General features: G+C 44.4%; 3 non-coding genes and 2 pseudogenes across 3 annotated transcripts; 1 reads left to right on the top strand and 4 right to left on the bottom strand.

Annotated features, from left to right (window-relative positions):
* Positions 1 to 3,607: 3,607 nt before the first annotated feature.
* On the bottom strand, positions 3,608 to 4,243 carry LOC120855954 (annotated as a pseudogene).
* Positions 4,244 to 5,854: 1,611 nt separating this feature from the next.
* Positions 5,855 to 5,928, bottom strand: TRNAN-GUU. Its single transcript has one exon. It is a non-coding gene; the product is annotated as a tRNA-Asn (tRNA).
* Positions 5,929 to 9,420: 3,492 nt separating this feature from the next.
* On the top strand, positions 9,421 to 9,573 carry LOC120857154 (annotated as a pseudogene).
* A 365-nt stretch (positions 9,574 to 9,938) lies between these two features.
* TRNAH-GUG lies at positions 9,939 to 10,010 on the bottom strand. The gene has a single exon. It is a non-coding gene; the product is annotated as a tRNA-His (tRNA).
* Positions 10,011 to 14,609: 4,599 nt separating this feature from the next.
* TRNAN-GUU lies at positions 14,610 to 14,683 on the bottom strand. Its single transcript has one exon. It is a non-coding gene; the product is annotated as a tRNA-Asn (tRNA).
* Positions 14,684 to 19,009: the final 4,326 nt, after the last annotated feature.

Here is a 19,009-nt window from a genome sequence, read left to right as displayed (position 1 = left end):
AAACATTTCCATAAGAAAAAGGCATTGGTTAACTTCAGGTGAAACCAAGTGTCATTATGGCAACAGAATTTTAAGAGAAACCTCCTTTTAAATTTGTATAGAGAAGGAAAAAATATCGCTAGTTTGTTTCCTCCTGCCTCTTAAGAGAGATAAAATGTCTGACACTTGCAGGCTATTTCCTCCGTTTGGAGACCCCTGGCCTTCCTGCCTGTTACCCTCTCAGTTCCATGTCCAGTTCTAACTGTTGCTTCCTGACCTGCATACAGATTTCTCAAGAGGCAGGTCAGGTGGTCTGGTATTCCCATCTCTCTCAGAATTTTCCACAGTTTATTGTGATCCACACAGTCAAAGGCTTTGGCATAGTCAATAAAGCAGAAATAGATGTTTTTCTGGAACTCTCTTGCTTTTTCCATGATCCAGCGGATGTTGGCAATTTGATCTCTGGTTCCTCTGCCTTTTCTAAAACCAGCTTGAACATCAGGAAGTTCACAGTTCACATATTGTTGAAGCCTGGTTTGGAGAATTTTAAGCATTACTTTACTAGCGTGTGAGATGAGTACAATTGTGTGGTAGTTTGAGCATTCTTTGGCATTGCCTTTCTTTGGAATTGGAATGAAAACTGCCCCTTTCCAGTCCTGTGGCCACTGATGAGTTTTCCAAATTTGCTGGCATATTGGGTGCAGCACTTTCACAGCATCATTTCCAGGATTTGAAATAACTCAACTGGAATTCCATCACCTCCACTAGCTTTGTTCATAGTGATGGTTCCTAAGGCCCACTTGACTTCACATTCCAGGATGTCTGGCTCTAGGTGAGTGATCACACCAATGTGATTATCTGGGTCGTGAAGATCTTTTTTGTACAGTTCTTCTGTGTATTCTTGCCACCTCTTCTTAATATCTTCTGCTTCTGTTAGGTCCATACTATTTCTGTCCTTTACTGAACCCATCTTTGCATGAAATATTCCCTTGGTATCTCTCATCCTCTTGAAGATATCTCTAGTCTTTCCCATTCTATTGTTTTCTTCTATTTCTTTGCACTGATCACTGAAGAAGGCTTTCTTATCTCTCTTTGCTATTCTTTGGAACTCTGCATTCAAATAGGTATATAGTTCCTTTTCTCCTTTGCTTTTGGCTTCTCTTCTTTTCACAGCTATTTGTAAGGCATCCTCAAACAGCCAATTTGCTTTTTTGTATTTGGAGTGACAAAAATCAGATTTACCCTCCTGCTTGAAATCTCACCCTGCCTTTCTTGCCTGTCCCCACAGGAAAAAAAAAGGAAAATATATAATGTCAGTTTCTAGACACAGGAAAGAGGACAACGCAAAAGAGGACAGCTGAGAATGAGAAACAAGGTGAGTCCTGCCATTGGCCCACATGACTGCTTTAAGAGCATGTCCAGATTGGGCATGAGAAGGGTCATCTGAGACCAGCTCTTTGGATTGTTGAGAGGAAGCTGAGTTTTGGTGGAGAGCAAGGCAGCTAGGGTTCAGAGAACAAAGGTCCAGTGATGAATGAGAAAAGGATATCCAGGGATACTAAACAGTCTCCCTGAGGTACTAAACAGAGTTCTTCTAAGAGCTCACTTGTGGAGAATTACCTGAGACCAAGAAAAGAAATTTTGGATCAGATCATGGAACCTGTGCCTGGTGTTCACATGGGACAGGCAATTGTTCTCACTGCCATCAGCCAGACTAGACTATTTATATAACTCATGAGCCTTAGGGCAAGAACACAGCTCTAGAATAGTCAGCCCTACATTGACCTTCTGAAAAAAATCATAAAGCAAGATCCAAAGAGAGCAAACTGTTTACAAGTCACTTAACTGTACCCCAATACAAAACTCAAAATAATTCATAGGAATGTCAAAGTAGCTAGTATCCAGAAAGGAAATTTTGATAATGTCCAGCATCCAAACAACAACAACAAATGTCAGGCATGCAAAGAGGCAGAAAAATATGATGCAAAAGGAAGAATATAATCATTCAGTCAAAAGTGACCAGAACTGACATGATAAAAATCAGCAGAGAGAACTTTAAACAGTTACCATGACTATGTTGCATTTGTCCAAAGAGTTCATTAGAAATGTGGAACATACAAAAATGGCAAAAAGCAAACTTTAGAGATAAAAACAATAACATCTGTGAATCAACAACAAATTAGACATTGCAAGGAAAAAAAATTAGGGAATACAACGCCTTGAACCACTGAAACTATTCAAAATGAAATGGCAGTAATTTTTTTAACTGAACATATTAATAGCATCACTGAATGGTAGAGCAACTTATTTTTTTTTTCAAGGATTATAAATCTATATAGTTTTATTAAGACAAAAAACTGACAGTGTTGATATGAAGTTTACATTTAAACAAAAGTTTTCACAAAAACCTAACATATGCCTAAAAATTGCAATGGAGTTCTAGATTCAGATCAAGATGATGTCAACAACTGATGGATCTCATGACTCAAGACAGCGTTTTGGATTTTAGTTAATTCTTAGGATTAAAAAATTTGTTTTGTTTTAAAGTGAACCACTGCCCCAGTATGAAAATTTATCTTCTCTGAGACCAGGGCTTTTGAAATCATTCAGCTCTTGAACTTGTGCTGTCAGTGACTGAACCCTGCCACCAATGGTTTCAAAGTTCAAAAAACAGAGGCTCCAAGAGTTTTCCACCCTATGAGCACTGGCCCTTGTCTTTCCCTACTCACTTGCCTCCTAGACCACTCTGCCTTTCCCTAAATACTTCACCAGTGGCTTGGATGGAGAAGCTGATATTTGTAACTTCACAACAGGAAAAGAAAGGGTCTTCTTGTCAGTTTCATGAGTAGCACCTCTAAGACAGAATAATCTGCCTGTGTGTACACTCCAATAAGACTTTTCCTCCTCAACCAGTTTCCATCCCCCAAATGGCAGCTTTGGTAGCTTCTTATTCCTTTGTTGGGAACAGCATTAAGCTCAGGCAGGGAATACCTTGGCTTCTAAATTTCAGGCATTCACAGCTTTTAAACAGTCTCTGACAGTCCTCAATTTAGGTTTCCAATGACATTTTTTGAAAGGATATAATATTCTGGACACAGAACCCAATCATCATTAGTTGTTCTTTCCTTTGTTTCACCATTTCCCCAAATTTTAACAAAAATGATCCTAACCCATCTCCCTTCTTTCCCGCCCCACCCCACCCACCCCAATAATACACCAGTAACAGCCAAAAACTACACACATGCTATGCTGTAAAAACGCAAAGTTAACACTATCAGGAAGAAGGCTGTGTGGGTTGTGGAGATGCTCTTTGAAGATCTACAGTATCTCTTGCTCTCCCACATCCCATTCTATGTTTTGTCCTTCATAGAAGACCCTTTGCTTTTTTTTTCAGCAAAGTTCAGAACGGGTTACCTTGAAACATTGACCCTCCTTCCCCTCCCCCGGGAGGGATGTGCAAACTGTACAGCATGGAGCGGCTTTGAAACCCTGGGCTGCTGTAGGGCACAGAAACTGTACTGGCTCTTCAAAGGACATCTTCTCAAGCCACCTTTATGGCGTCAAGACAAGGAGAACTCCTTCTTTCCCCACTTGAAACCCAGTCAGATGTGACAGGGGCTGGTATTCAAGAAAGTTAATTCTTATCATCTTTTTTGTCATTATCCTCTGAGGGGTGAGAATGCCACGTCAGCCTTTCCTCATAGAAGGATATGACAACCTGTGGGCACGTGGCATCGGCTTCCTTGGCAGGGACCAGATCAGCCTCATCAGAGTTCTTCCATTTCATTAGGAACATGAGTTCCCCACTGGAGTCCGTAACTCCAGTAATCTGCTCTGGTTCCAAACCCCGGGCAAAGCCTCGTGGCTTTTCTGACTCTTCTTTCTTCTTCTTTGGTTTGCTCTCCTCCCCCTTATCTTCCGAATCAGAATCAGCTTTGCACTTGCCTCCCTCTGATTTATCTGTCTCGTGTGCTGTTTTCTGTGAATGTGGAAACTCAGCAATGAGGTCAGGGCAATCCAGGTTCTCTTCTGGTTCCCATGTGTTATCCTCATCTGAGAACCCTTCTACTTCAGGAGATACTCCACTTTGCCCTTTACCACTCAACGGTCTAAAACTTTTTCCAACATATATTTTTCTTCCTCTTCTTCTAGCACCTCCTCCACTTTCTTCTTGTTTTGTTTTTTCCCCATAGTGCCTGCCAGCTTTCTGGTATAAAGGATGACGCTGCTCGAGTCTTGCAGTCGTCAACCCTCCCTATGCTGGTTCAAGTACCCAGGCTGTCCCGTCCATCCTCTTCCCAATTTACTATGTTTCCTCTCCAGCCCAATCCCCCAGCCGTCCACCCAACCCATGTAGCATTGTTGGTCTACTCAGGCCGAAGGGCGACCCGCAAATCGGTAGAGCAACTTTAAAAGGCCTAACATAAGAGAGTATTTGGAGTCTCAAAAAATACCAGGAGAATTTTTTTGAAAGAAAAAACTGAAGAAACCCAAGAGGACACACTCCAATCATAATGAAAATTATAAACCCACCCATCCAAGGGGACAAATGAACTGTGAGCACAAGGAACAGGAAGAAAACTGTGCCTAGTCACAGAGTAATTAAACTACTCCAATCCATTATAAAAGAAAAAAAAGATGTCCAATGAGCCAGAAAGAAAATAAATAGTACATTCAGAAAACAAAAGTAAAAATTGTGTCAGATTTCTCATCAAAAACAATGGAAGTGAGAAGACAGTGAAGCAACATTTTTAAAGGACTGAGAGTGAAAAAGAGTGTAATCCTATGCCTACTCACCCCCTTCCCAAATCTCTTTGAAAATAGAAGTTGAATGATGGCATTTATAGACATACCCATGCTTAAAGACTTCATCACCAGAAAAGCCACACAGCAAGAGAAGTTAAAGGAGCCCTCCAAGGAGAAGGGAACTCACATGAACTGGAATTCCTGATGGACACAAAGGAAATGAAGGAAAAGAAACATGGTCTATGCATGGGAAACATATGATTTTTTATCAATTAAATCTCTTTAAAAACATGGGGCAGGTTTTTTTTTTTAAGTAATGACCTTGGATGTGGGATTCAAAACATATGCCAAGTAAAATACAGGACAACATAAGCATAAGGGCAGGCAGGGGAGAAATGTGAGGAAGTGTGCCATTCCTTGAAGGCAGGCTCTGCTAAGTTACAGATGTATGTATGCTATAATGCCCAAAGCAGTTGCTGAAATAACAAAATATTTACACCCAATAAGTCAACAAAGGCAAGAAAAAGGAATTATATACAAACCATGTAAAGGCCATGACAGAGCAATTACTCTTCCAGGATTCTACCCTGTAGCCATGTGTGCAGGAATGATGACTGTCATAGGAAAAGCATAGAACCAAAGTAATTACAAAAGTATATGTGAAAGTGAAGTTGCTCAGTCGTGGCCTATCAGGCTCCTCTGTCCATGGGATTTTCAGGGCAAGAGTGCTGGAGTGGATTGCCATTTACTTCTCCAGGGGATCTTCCCCACCCAGGAATCAAACCCAGGTCTACCCACATTGTAGGCAGACACTTTACTGTCTGAGCCACCAGGGAAGCCCCAACAAAGCAATAAATAAAGGCTACTACAAACAGTGAAAGAAACTTCATCGGTGAAAGGAGTTTACAGGGTAAAAATAATAAGCCTGCTCTTTCCTGAATTCCAGGACTCCCACTGACCTGTTTTCCTCCAGAGACCCTTTCTGAGGATCAGTGACTATCTGGATATAGGTTCTTGTGTTTGTGTATACAAGACACGAGGGAAAGGACTGTAGTAGCGGAGCTTGGGAACGATGTACAGACTAGAAATTATCAATCATACATCCCTTACACTCCAAAAGGCTGAAACACGTCCCTGGGTGGGCTTGAACCACCAACCTTTCGGTTAACAGCCGAACGCGCTAACCGATTGAGCCACAGAGACTCGACACTAGCTCGGTTTTGGTCAACACAGAGTGACTAACACTCACTCACTCAACCCCGCAGAAAGCAAGCAAAGCTACAAAGGTAGGCGAAGCCACCTGCCTTTCTGGGGAGAGCAGCTCGGTCTCCAAGCCTCGGGCTATCGGACAGACGGAGTCCACTCAGTGTTCGTTCCTGTTGGAAAGCCGGCCGTCGGGCGATTCCGAAGGCAGAAGTGCAACCGAGCGCCCCTGCCACGCGTTACTCCACACCCGCCTCAGATGCCAGTGCCCGGACGCCAGGCCTGAGCCGAGGGGGGCCCGAGGGAAGCTGAACCCGCGGCGGACTCAGTGACGGCTCCGGGTTTGCTCCACCCTCATTCGGCCATCTGCACCTTTGGGCAGCGGTTTAGTAGGTGTGGTCCGTGTGGCTTAACGGGAAAGAGATCACATCCAAAGAGGAAACGTGAAAAGGAGCGAGAGCAAGCAAAGACATGGATGAAACCTGCCAGCAGACCTTCCAGGAAGTCTGTGAAGAGGCTCGGGCCAGATCCTCAGAAAGAAAAATTGCTTTTTTAAGTAGCAAATTGGGGAGGAAGAATTGGAGAAGAGCATGAAAGAGAGAAAAGCACGAACTTCTCTAAGTGTCCAGCAATAAAACAGTGTGGATTTATTTATGTGGAGATAATTACCTGAAGTCCTCAAGTGCATTGTGCTTGTATGGTATATAGTGCTGTATTGTGGTGGCAGCAACCTCGGTTCATATCCAGGCTGTATCAAGTTAGTGTCTATTCCATTTGCTTTTTTTTTTTTTTTAATTGGCATATAATTGATTTACAGTGTTGTTAGTTTCAGGTGTACAACAAAGTGATTCAATTATACATACATTTTTTTCTGATTCTCTTTCTATATAGGTTTTTATTACAAAATATTTTATTTATTTACAAAATATTGAGTTTAGGTCCCTCCCTGTGCTAGAGGTCCATATTGGTTATCTATCTGATACACAGTAGTGTATATATGTTAATCTGAAACTCCTAATTTATCCCTCTTTCTACTCTTTTCCCTTTGGTAACCAGCAGCTTGTTTTCTACAGCTTGTTTTCTACATCTGATGGTCCATTTCTGGTTTGTATATAATTTCATTTGTATCATTTTTGTTTTTGTGTTTTAGTTTCCACATATAAGTGATATCGTATTTGTTCATCTTACTTCACTCAATATGAGAATCTCCAGGTAATCCACATTGCTTCAAATGGCATTATTTCATTCTTTTTTTTTCTTTATGGTTGAGTAATATTCATTTTGCTTTTAATTCCAGCACAAGTTATGCCACTTAGCAGTGGTTGGAGAGCAGTTTGCTGCTGGCCTTGCATCTGTATTCTGTGAGGAGTAAATCCCACAGCACACAAGTGGGCTGGTCAAAGCAAAACCTAGGTCAACTGCTTGTCTCACTGTTGAGGAGAACATATTCTGAAGTGGAAATATTGCCTCTCAAGTAGCTTTGTCTGTAGCTTGCACTAATGAAATGATATGGTCAATGACTTTTTTTCTGGAAAAGGTATTTCTAATGTCAGTGATTTTTTTTTTTTTTTTAACACTAAAGGAGAATGAGTTTTCAATGGGTTTACAATAAAATGCAAACTAGTCATCACAGTTTACAGCAGCTTGTCTCCACCCACCATCCACTGATTTCTATGGAAACAGTAAATCATTGAACTATACTCCACACTGTGTAAAAAGCACACATCTTTAATTCATAGGCACAATTTGTGAACTTGGGCAAATGTAATCACCACCCAGACGAAGTTATAGAAAACTGCTACCATCCTAGCAATGTCATTTGAGACCCTTTCCAGGCAATTCCTACACTGCTGCTGCTGCTGAGTCGCTTCAGTCGTGTCCGACTCTGTGCAACCCCATAGACGGCAGCCCACCAGGCTCCCCCGTCCCTGGGATTCTCCAGGCAAGAACAGTGGAGTGGGTTGCCATTTCCTTCTCCAATGCATGAAAGTGAAAAGTGAAAGGGAAGTCACTCAGTCGTGTCCGACTCTTAGCAACCCCATGGACTGCGGCCCACCAGGCTCCTCCATCCATGGGATTTTCCAGGCAAGAGTGCTGGAGTGGGGTGCCATTGCCTTCTCCGAATTCCTACACAAGATCACTTAATTACTAATTCTGAAGTCTATTGCAATCATGTACTGTTGCCTGCTTTTGAAACTCAAATGAATGAATGTACATTTTTTGTTACTGATTTTTGTTTCATGCAACATTTTGTTCATTAAACATATTCATACTGTTATGTATATCACTTAGTATTATTGGAGTAATTTTGGTGGGTTTTTTGGTGTTAACTGGTGTCTTTGATGAATATTCTTGGTGTTTTGATGAATATTCCATATCAATCTTTTTGTATACTTCTGCATTCATGGATGTACTGCAATTTTGGAGTCATGGAGTAGGTACAAGATTAACTTTATCAGAAATTGCCAACAGTCTTCTAGAATGATTTCAAACTGACTACTACAGATCCAATTGCTCCACAACTGTCAGCATTTGATGTACGAATTCTTTTAAATACAATCATGCTGCAGGATAATGATATCTCCATGTAGTATTAAGGTTTATTTCCCTGATGAGTAAAAATGTCAAGAATATTTTCTTATAACTTTTGGTTATTAAAATATCCATCTTTGTGATCCAGTAAGACCCTGGCTTAGGCTTCCCAGGAAAAGGAAATCAGGTCCTGTGGTCCGTCACTGCAGTGCAGGTGAATCCTTCGAAGCATCCCTTGGAGACACCCAAGCTTGGGGAGTTCCCAGGAGCGGCTGCTTCAAATCCAATGATTGGCCCAGCAAAAGCAGACTCACCCAACCTCTCAGGCCTTTGCCATTTCCACCCACTCTTCAGTCGAGTGAGGGTGGATTATATTTTTAAAATAGTCTCTTTCAATCCATTCATTCACATTCATTTCCCTGAGTAATTTGAGTTTCCAATTCATCTCACTACCACAAAGGGAAAACTGTTATTGTTGACATAAGCAGAAAGTATGTGTAAAAATCAATACCAGAATATCAATATGATGGTCATCCAGGTAAATGTCCTGACTCTCCAGCTGCTGTTGTTTGGAATCCCTGTGGTCTCCATCTGGTAGTGGGCACATTTTCCCTTTTCCCTTGGACACTCACTCAGAAGACCTCTTAGGATAAATGTTTTGTCCATTGTAGGGCAAGAGGTGAGTGAGGAAGAGGGGGTGGTGGATGAGGGTGGGAGTGTGGACCAAGCTTGCAGAGGGAGCAATAGATGAGACAGCACAGTGGATGTGCGTGTGTGTGGCTCTGGAAGAGTTGATGAAAGGCAGTCTGGTGGGTGAGAGAGTGTGCTTTGCCTGTGTGGGGAGGGGCAGGAGAATTGGGAGATCTTTGCTAGAATTACTTTGCAGAGAGTGATTTGGTAAGGGTAGAAGGGCAAAGGGTGACCCTGAGTGAAAGACGGTGGCCCTCGGGGTACGTGCTTATAGTTAGCTGGCAGCAGAGATACCTGATCTTGAAGGGGCTTTCTCCAGGGCAAAAACTTGTCCATTGCTTTCACGTGGTGCTGAACTCCGTGATTTCCTTACTAGTGGGAAACTCGACTTCAGAATTTCTGCTTGATAATCCCTGGATAGTAAAATGTGTATATTCATTTAGGTGTTTGAAGAAAGGACAAACTTAATCTGTGGGGTGGCCATCAGAATAGCTTAGAGTAGCAGGGGATGGATAGGCATGACGTGGAAAATGTATCAAAGGGCTTCATCATATATCAAAGTGTATCTTCCATACTTTGTTGATAAAAATTTTTCTGCATTTTGATCCTGGTAATGATTTCACATCAAATAGCTGTTCATTAATGATTTGTGCATTTTGTTCTGTGATCACACACCTTAATAATTTCCTTTTTGGATAGAATTGGTGGTCACATTTCGGAGAACCCAATGTAGACCATTACGGGGTTTAAGAAAAGAAAAAAACAAGGAGATGCCAGGTGTAACCTAATGCCGTGACTCGGATTCGAACCGAGGTTGCTGCAGCCACAACGCAGAGTACTAACCACTATACGATCACGGCGCACCACAACCCAAGTGTTGACAATTGTCCTTAATCTATGTCATTTGACATAAAATGATTCCAATCACTGCACTACTTTATTCTTGGAAACTTTACTCAGGTGTTCGTATTCTCTCTTTCACTGGCTTCCGCTCTCTTCCTCTCAATTCTGATGATGAGAAAACAAAACAAAATCAAAAACCAATTCTCATCTCCCCAGATCCGGCACTTGCTGTCTGGGAAGTCTGACTGTCCTCGTCCCCACCTCACCGGCTTCTGTCCCAGCTCTTTGCGTTTGTTCCTTGGACCGACCCTCCCCACCCCGCTGGTTCTACTCTCGCCTCACCGACCGCGGCCGAGCGGAGGGAGGGCAGCGCCAGCGGCTCAGACGGCCTGGTGAAGGCGGAGCAAAGAACAGAAGAAATACTGGAGCCCAAGCGAGCGTTCAGCTTCCTTAGACCCCTACCTATCCTCCCGGCTCAGGCCGGGGGCGTTTCAGGGGCGCTGTTTCTGCGAGGGGAGGGGAGCAAGGCGCGGCTGGAGCATTCGGCACCCAAGGGGATGAAAAGAAAGCCATTTGTATTGAGCTTTGAGGCGTGATTGTTTAGCGCCTTTGCCTGTTAACCGGAAAGTTGGTGGTTCTAAGCCTACCCAAGGATAACTTTCTCCTTGTACCTTTTAAGTAAGTACTCCAAGGCTTTGTGGTTCTTTCTACTCTGCTCTTCCTTTCCAAAAAATGCCTTCTTCACTACCCTTCTGTCCCTCGTTTCTGGACCTAAATCAAGAGCATGTTGCCCGGTCAGGGTCACTGGGAGTCCAGCATATCCTGAAAGAGTGCAACTAGCAACTTTATCTCTTCATGTTTCTCCTTTTCGATGCACGTTATAAACCCTACAATCTTCCATTATTTAAAAAAAAAATCTGTCCCATATTTCTAAGAGATTTAAATTTAAAATCTTATATTTTTCCTTCATCCCTTTGTGTAAATCCAGATTTCCAGCTGGTGTCAGTGTTGTACTTCCTGGAGGACTCCTTTAACATTTCTTGTAATGTAGCTGATGAAGTCTTTAAGCGTTTTTATGTCTCAGTTCAATTCAGTCTCTGTCTTCTCTGGTTCTTTGCAACCCCACGCATTGCAGCATGCCAGGCTTCCCTGTCCATCCCCAACTCCTGGAGTTTGCTCAAACTCATGTCCATCGATCCTACCATGTCATGCCATCCTACCATCTCATCCTTTGTTGTCCCCTTCTCCTCCTGCCTTCAGTCTTTCCCAGCATCAGGGTCTTTTCCAGTGAGTCAGTTCTTCCCATCAGGTGGCCAAAGTATTGAAGCTTCAGCTTCAGCATCAGTCCTTCCAATGAATATTCAGGACTGATTTCCTTTAGGATGGACTGGTTTGATTTTCTTGCAGTCCAAGGAACTCTCAAGAGTCTTCTCCAACACCACAGTTCAAAAGCATCAATTCTTTAGCACTCAGTTTTCTTTATAGCCCAACTCTCACATCCATACATGACTACTGGAAAAACCATAGCTTTGACTAGATGGAGCTTTGTTGGCAAAGTAGTGTCTCCACTTTTTAATATGCTGTCTAAGTTTGTCATAGCTTTTCTTCCAAGGAGCATGTGTCTGGAATTAAGACATGGAATTAATGGCTGCAGTCACCATCTGCAGTGATTTTGGAGCACAAGAAAATACAAGAAAATACAATCTCTCACTGTTTAGATTGTTTCCCCATCTATTTGCTATGAAGTGATGGGACTAGATGCCGTGATCTTAGTTTTTTAAAAGTTGAGTTGTAAGCCAGCTTTTTCACGCTCCTCTTTCACTTTCATCAAGATGCTCTTTAGTTCCTCTTCACTTTCTGCCATAAGGGTGGTGTCATCTACATATCTCAGGTTATTGATATTTCTCCCTGCAGTCTTGATTCCAGCTTGTGCTTCATCCAGCCTGGCATTTCACATGATATACTCTGCATTGAATTTAAATAAGCAGGGTGAGAATATACAGCCATGATGTACTCCTTTCCCAATTTGGAACCAGTCCATTGTTCCATGTCCAGTTCTAACAGTTGCTTCTTGACCTGCATAAAGGTTTCTCAGGAGGCAGGTAAGGTGGTATGGTATTCCCATCTCTTTAAGAATTTTCCACAGTTTGTTGTGATCCACACAGTCAAAGGCTTCCTTTGACTAAAGTCTTAGTCAATGAAGCAGAAGTAGATGTTTTTCTGGAATTCTCTTGCTTTTTCTATGATCCAAAAGATGTTGGCAATTTGATCTCTGGTTCCTCTGCCTTTTCTAAATCCAGCTTGAACATCTGGAATTTCTCGGTTCACATACTGTTGAAGCCTAGCTTGGAGAATTTTTAGCATTACTTTGCTAGCAAGATAAATTAGTGCAGTTGTGCAGTGGCTTGAACATTCTTTGGCATTGCCTTTCTTTGGGACTGGAATGAAAATTGACCTTTTCCAGTCCTGTGGCCACTGCTGAGTTTTCCAAATTTGCTGGCATATTGAATGCAGCACTTTCACAGCATCATCTTTTAGGATTTGAAATAGCGCAGCTGGAATTCCATCACCTCCACTAAATTTGTTTGTAGTGATTCTTCCTAAGGTCCACCTGACCATGCATTCCAGGATGTCTGGCTCCAGGTGAGTGATCACACCATCATGGCTATTGGGTCATTAAGATCTTTGTTGTATAGTTTTTCTGTGCATTCTTGCCACTTCTTTACTGTTTTTGTCCTTTATTGTGCCCATATTTGCATGAAATATTCCTTTGGTATCTCTAATTTTCTTGAGATCTCAAGTCTTTCCCATTCTATTGTTTTCCTCTCTTTCTTTGTATTAATCACTGAGAAAGGCTTTCTTATCTCTCCTTGCTATTCTTTGAAATCTCACCTCCAACAGCCAGCCCCAGGTCAAGTGCCCTGAGGTCCAGACTCAGTGACATTTAGGAACTCAGTGCAGAAACTCTTCTGCATTGGATCTTGATGCAAAATACAATTCTGATCTGAGTAGGAAGAGGAAGTCTCCTGTGAGTACAGATGCAGAAAGAGTTTTCCCTGACCGGGAATCGAACTCAGGCCACAGAGTGGTGGACACCGAATCCTAGCCACTAGACCACCAGGGAGCTGTACACAAAAGATGACTTAGCACCTCCAAGTGAAAATTCAGAGTGTAAAAGATGAAACCATAGATGCAGAGAACAGGAAATTGCCCAGCAGACCAGAGCTGTGTGCAGCTGTGCAAGGCTCCCAGCCCTTGACCGGCTGCTCATCGCCCTTCAAATCCCCTTTCCTGGGGGATGCTTCTGTTTCTGAGACCAGGTCACAAAGTATCTACTGAGTCCCTCCTGGTCTAGCTCTAGGGCTGTGTGCTGCCTTGCTGCTCTCTTTGTGAACCTCAGTTTTCCCTCGAGTCAGGTGCTGACTTGGCTTTCAACGGGTGATGACCAGATCTGTCTACCTCCAGATCTCTGACCTGGCTTCGGGGACTCTGATGACTGCATGGTTACCAGTTCGGAGCCTTAAATTCTTCATTTCCGTGACTTTGGCTGGGGCCCACGGTGAGATCTGGGTGCGGTCTATTTTCTTCTACCAGGAAAATAAGACAGCTCCTCAAGTGTGCTGAGGTGGAAAAAGCAAGTGAGCTTCACGGGAATTAGCTTCTTGGTTTTCAGTGACAATCTGTGAAAGATCCAGGAGCCCGACAAGGAGCCGGAGGGGTTTCCGGTCGTAAAGGTGACCCGAAGTCAGCCTTGTCCTTCCCCCCTGGGATGAACTGGGCCTGGACTCCGCAGAAGAGAAAAGAGAAAGAGAAGCAGCAGAGAAAGAGGGCTGCTTTCTTGTGCTGAGTAGACTTTCAGGTGGTCACCAACCCCTTCTACAGCTGCGTCAGCTGCCTCACCCCGTGCCTTTCCCACCTTTTCGTTTTGCCAATGATAACGCAAATGGGGGGGGGGCGGGGAAGCGATCTGCTTCCGCCTGGTTTCGAACCGGGGACCTTTCACGCGTGAGGCGAACGTGATAACCAGTACACTACGGAAAGGGGACGCTCGTTGCCACTGAACACTTGTTTTCAGGAAAACCCAAGGTTCTGCAGCCACTATCCAAGCCACTAACTTTTAACACTCATGCAGAAACCTTGGAGCCCCAAGCTCTCTCAGGCACGGAGACGGCGGCTCTCGTGGGCCCTGCTTTAGGGCCCTTTCCCCTGAAGTGAGGCCCCTAGGGCCCCCTCAGCTGCCTTCGGGGCCCCGCACCCAAGGCAGAGTCCTCATACCCTCAGCTGGGCACCCGAGAGCAGAGGCCACCCCCGCTGACTCCCCAGCTCCCGGAAGCCGCAGGAGGCGAGGGGTGGGTCCGAAGCCCAGGAGACCTTGCAGCCCAGCAGTGTGGACGCCACCCCTCCCGGGCTGCAGACCTCAGTGGCCCTTTTCACGGCGCCGGCCCTCAGCGCTCTGGGCTCTCAGGAATGATTGACACTTCCAATCCACTCAGAACCACACCCCGCTCCCCGCTGCTCCTTTACACCTGACTCCTGTGCTCTTTCTCTGCAGCACTTCTCCGGTGTCCTCTTGGCAAAACGGAGTCTCTTTGGTGTTCTCTAAAATGCCACCCCGCCGTCCCTGGGTGGGCTCGAACCACCAACCTTTCGGTTAACAGCCGAACGCGCTAACCGATTGCGCCACAGAGACAAAGACGCAAACTTCTCCTTGCCTCTGCATGGAGTAGACACTTCCCTGGTGGTTCAGACGGTGAAGCGTCTGCCCTCAATGCTGGAGACCTGGGCTTGATTCCTGGGTCAGGAAGATCACCTGGAGAAGGAAATGGCAGTACTCTTGCCTGGAAAATCCCATGGACAGAGGAGCCTGGTGGGCTACCGTCCATAGGGTTGCAAAGAGTTGGACACGACTGAGCGACTTTATTTACTTACTTACTCATTCACAGGGTAAGACCTTTACCCTCAGGGACAGGGTGCCACGTCCTTCCCCGTACCCGCCACAGATGCCAGCGCTTTCAGAGATACCGGGATCCAGGGCTTGGACCCTCTGGGCCTGAACCGAATGAGATCCAAGGACAGCTGAACACCCGGTGGGCACCAATGATGGCTCTTCCTGTATCCTCGCCTACACTCAGTGAATGAGAGTTTGCCCACCCTGGCAAAGGCCTCCGGGGCCGAGGTTGGGCTTAGGTTTCCTGTGTCCACCAGGCGATTTCCACCAGGACACAGGTCTGGTGATGGTCGCCCTGTGTCTGCACCCTTGGGACAGGGTTTGGCACTCACCGGGACACTCTAACACTTGGATGGCTACATTGTCGTCTTTAGCCCTTTGTCCCGTGAAGACCCCTGAGGACATATGAAAAAGTTTTTGAAGTGAACAGTTCTTTTTAAAAAGCCTTTATCCCAGCTATTTGATTTACCAGCATCCCATGGGGCGGGCCATGGAAAAGTTTATTGGACACCGCCTATCTGATGGAGTTTGGGTAGACTGCATTCTGTGGGGTCCACCTGGGAATGAGAAGGGGTGGGAATTGAAAACCAAGCAGGGAAGGTGGGTTTGGGAGGAGGGCATGAAGACCTCCCAGGAGGCTTGGGAGAGAGGAGCATTGTCTCAATCCCCATAACAGAGTGGGGAAGGAGGCAAAGAGCTCTCCCCAAAAGGAAAGCAGGAGGCAAGGGAGGTGGGGAAGTAGGGGAGAAGAGAGGGGAAGGGTAGGGAGAGGAGAATCAAAGAATTTGTGCTTCCACCCATCCCTCCTCTCTGTCTTGCCCTCTCTCTCCTACTTGCTCTTCTTTCCATCTCTACAACTGAGAAATCCTGACACAACCACATCTGAGAGGAAAGACTCAACTAATCTGTGCTCAGAAGCATAAACTCTTGGTTATAAGAATGGTTCTGCCCATGTGTGCTCTTAGACAAATAAAGAAACTTCTTGTACCTCTCTTCTTTCTTCTGTAAAGTGAAAGCAATAAGACCATTCTTCTTCATTCTGTTGTCATATGTGCCTGGATTTAGAAACTATTGTATCAAGAATGTTATAGGCAGTGAAATAATATTGTTGTCATTATTCTCTGAATCTTTTGACAACCCCTACCCTTATTTATTTCATGTTAAATTAGCTTGTTGCTTCTAGAAATTTCTGTAAACAGAATCAAGACACTGGCTGCTGTGACTGCTCTTCTTCACCAATTCTCTGATTGCAGGTCTGGAACCAATATATGGGCTGGAGGAAATGGGAATAAAACACATCTCCACACAACACAATCTAACTTCACCTGATTCCCTCCTTGCCGCTTGTCAGAGCATGGTTTTCCGGACATCCTGTCTATTCTGTGATCTCTCAACATATTTTCCATGGATATCTTTTCTTCCTATATCAGTCAGAGACCATTTCTGATCCTTGCACTTATAAACTTTGATTGACCTTCCGGTCAGTCTGCCTGGAATGCAGGAGACCTGGGTTCAATCCCTGGATTGGGAAGATCCCCTGGAGAAGGAAATGACAACCCACTCCAGTACTCTTGCCTGGAAAATCCCAGGGACAGAGGAGCCTGGTAGGCCACAGTCCATGGGGTCGCAAAGAGTCGGACACAACTGAGCGACTTCACTTTCACTTTCAGGTTCTCTTGGAAGAGCTCTTTGTGTTGTTTGTTACCACTCAACTTCTTCATTATACAAAAAAGTTTCGTCTTCTCACCCCAGAACTATGAACTTCCTCCTCATAAAAGAACTTCCCCTTTGCCTCCTTCTTCCTTAAGTCAACCTCTGTCCAGTCTCTGGGAACAAAATAAGTCTTCAGGCAACACTGGGCTTCTTTCTGACTCTGTTTTTTGGCCATTAAAACAGATGCTACTTTTTCTGTTCTGTGTATTGGATGAGGGAAGAAATGACAGTGGGTAAAAAATGAAAAAGGAAAAAGGAAAGACTATTACTCTGGGCCATAATGTGGGTTTATACCTACTATTCATGTAAATATTTAGTGTAAAGGTATTTTGTGTACATAATACTGTCTACACACCTTCTATGATCCAGCAATCAGTGCTCTTGGGTACCTTGATTTTGTGTGCTTTTTAAAAAATTGTGAAGTTTCTGGATCTTGATATGTTAATTGGAGTGAAATTGACTTGACCAATCTAGTACATCATGACAAACGCTGGGCTGGAAGAAGCACAAGCTGGAATCAAGATTGCTGGGAGAAATATCAATAACCTCAGATATGCAGATGACACCACTCTTATGGCAGAAAGTGAAGAGGACCTAAAAAGCCTCTTGATGAAAGTGAAAGTGGAGAGTGAAAAAGTTGGCTTAAAGCTCAACATTCAGAAAATTAAGAACATGGCATCTGGTCCCATCACTTCATGGGAAATAGATGGGGAAACAGTGGAAACAGTGTCAGACTTTATTTTGGGGGGCTCCAAAATCACTGCAGATGGTGACTGCAGCCATGAAATTAAAAGATGCTTACTCCTTGGAAGGAAAGTTATCACCAACCTATATAGCATATTCAAAAGCAGAGACATTACTTTGCCGACTAAGGTCCATCTAGTCAAGGCTATGGTTTTTCCAGTGGTCATGTATGGATGTGAGAGTTGAATTGTGAAGAAAGCTGACCGCCGAAGAATTGATGCTTTTGAATTGTGATGTTGGAGAAGACTCTTGAGAGTCCCTTGGACTGCAAGGAGATCCAACCAGTCCATTCTAAAGGAGATCAGTCCTGGGTGTCCATTGGAAGGACTGATGCTGGAGCTGAAACTCCAGTACTTTGGCCACCTCATGTGAAGAGTTGACTCATTGGAAAAGACTCTGATGCTGGGAGGGATTGGGGGCAGGAAGAGAAGAGGATGACAGAGAATGAGATGGCTGGATGGCATCACTGACTCGATGGACATGAGTTTGAGTGAACTCCGGGAGTTGGTGATGGACAGGGAGGCCTGGAGTGCTGTGATTCATGGGGTCACAAGAGTCGGACATGACTGAACAACTGAACTGAACTGAATCTGACAAAAAAATGTGTGACTGCCTAAATGTCAGAGCCCTGCCTTGTGGCCCCTGTGGCATGTAGTTGATCTGAGTCACCCCAGGTGAGCTTGGCCTGGTTTGTCTGAGTGTTTTGTTCATTTTTACTTATATTATAAATCTAACAAATATACACTTGTGAGAAAAAAGAAAGACTGCCCTCCCATCAGAAGTGTGAAGAAGAATAGAATTCTCCAGCTCCACTCTCACTGGACTGCTGACACACTTTATATATTATACATAAGAGATGGTGTTGGCTTTGGAGGTAATCCATGCTATATGACCAAGGGAAATCCCACCTTGACAACCATCTGCCCTCTCTGGGAAAGGGTGAAAGCAAAGGAAATGAAAATAACACTCTTATTTGGAGAAATTTTACCTCAGGATGGGACACTGGCAAATGGAGGCAGAATATGTGGTTGATCATGGAGACTTCAGGGGCTCTTCCATGGGCTGAAACCCAAAGTGGATTTTACCTCATTTTCTGAGGTGCAAGTGAAGTGAGAGAAGTCAATCAGAGGAGTAGAAAGAACGCAAAGGAGATGAGCACCCACATGAGCACCCACACCAGTCAACAGTGTACAAGTCGGGTTGGGTCCCTAGAAGAACTGCCTTGGGATTACCAGCCAGACAGATGGAGCCTAAAGAAGCCCTTATCCATTTCTGGTGACAAAGAGCAGGTACCTTTTTGAGCACTCTGAATTCCGAATCCCATGATCTGAAAACTGGGTGGGACGTTTCTGGTTAATTAGAACTAAGACACTTTTTACTCCCCTAATAGGACCTGCCTTTCAGATCCCATATCCCCCAGCGACGTGGTTTACACGGGCCCGATGGACAAGTGTGGGACTGACCCAGGGCATCCTCACTGGACCCAGGAGGCTCTGCACATCCCTGGCTATCAGAGGCCTGGCCCCTGCCCTCCTCTCTATCCCCTGCCCAGGGGAGCAGTGATCTGTTTTGCCCAAGGTCCCAATCCCCAGAACTGAGAGAACAAGACAT

The sequence above is a fragment of the Oryx dammah genome, unplaced genomic scaffold, assembly GCF_014754425.2.
Source record: "Oryx dammah isolate SB20612 unplaced genomic scaffold, SCBI_Odam_1.1 HiC_scaffold_28, whole genome shotgun sequence".
Taxonomy (NCBI): Eukaryota; Metazoa; Chordata; class Mammalia; order Artiodactyla; family Bovidae; genus Oryx; species Oryx dammah.
This window is presented reverse-complemented; position numbering and strand designations above follow the sequence as displayed.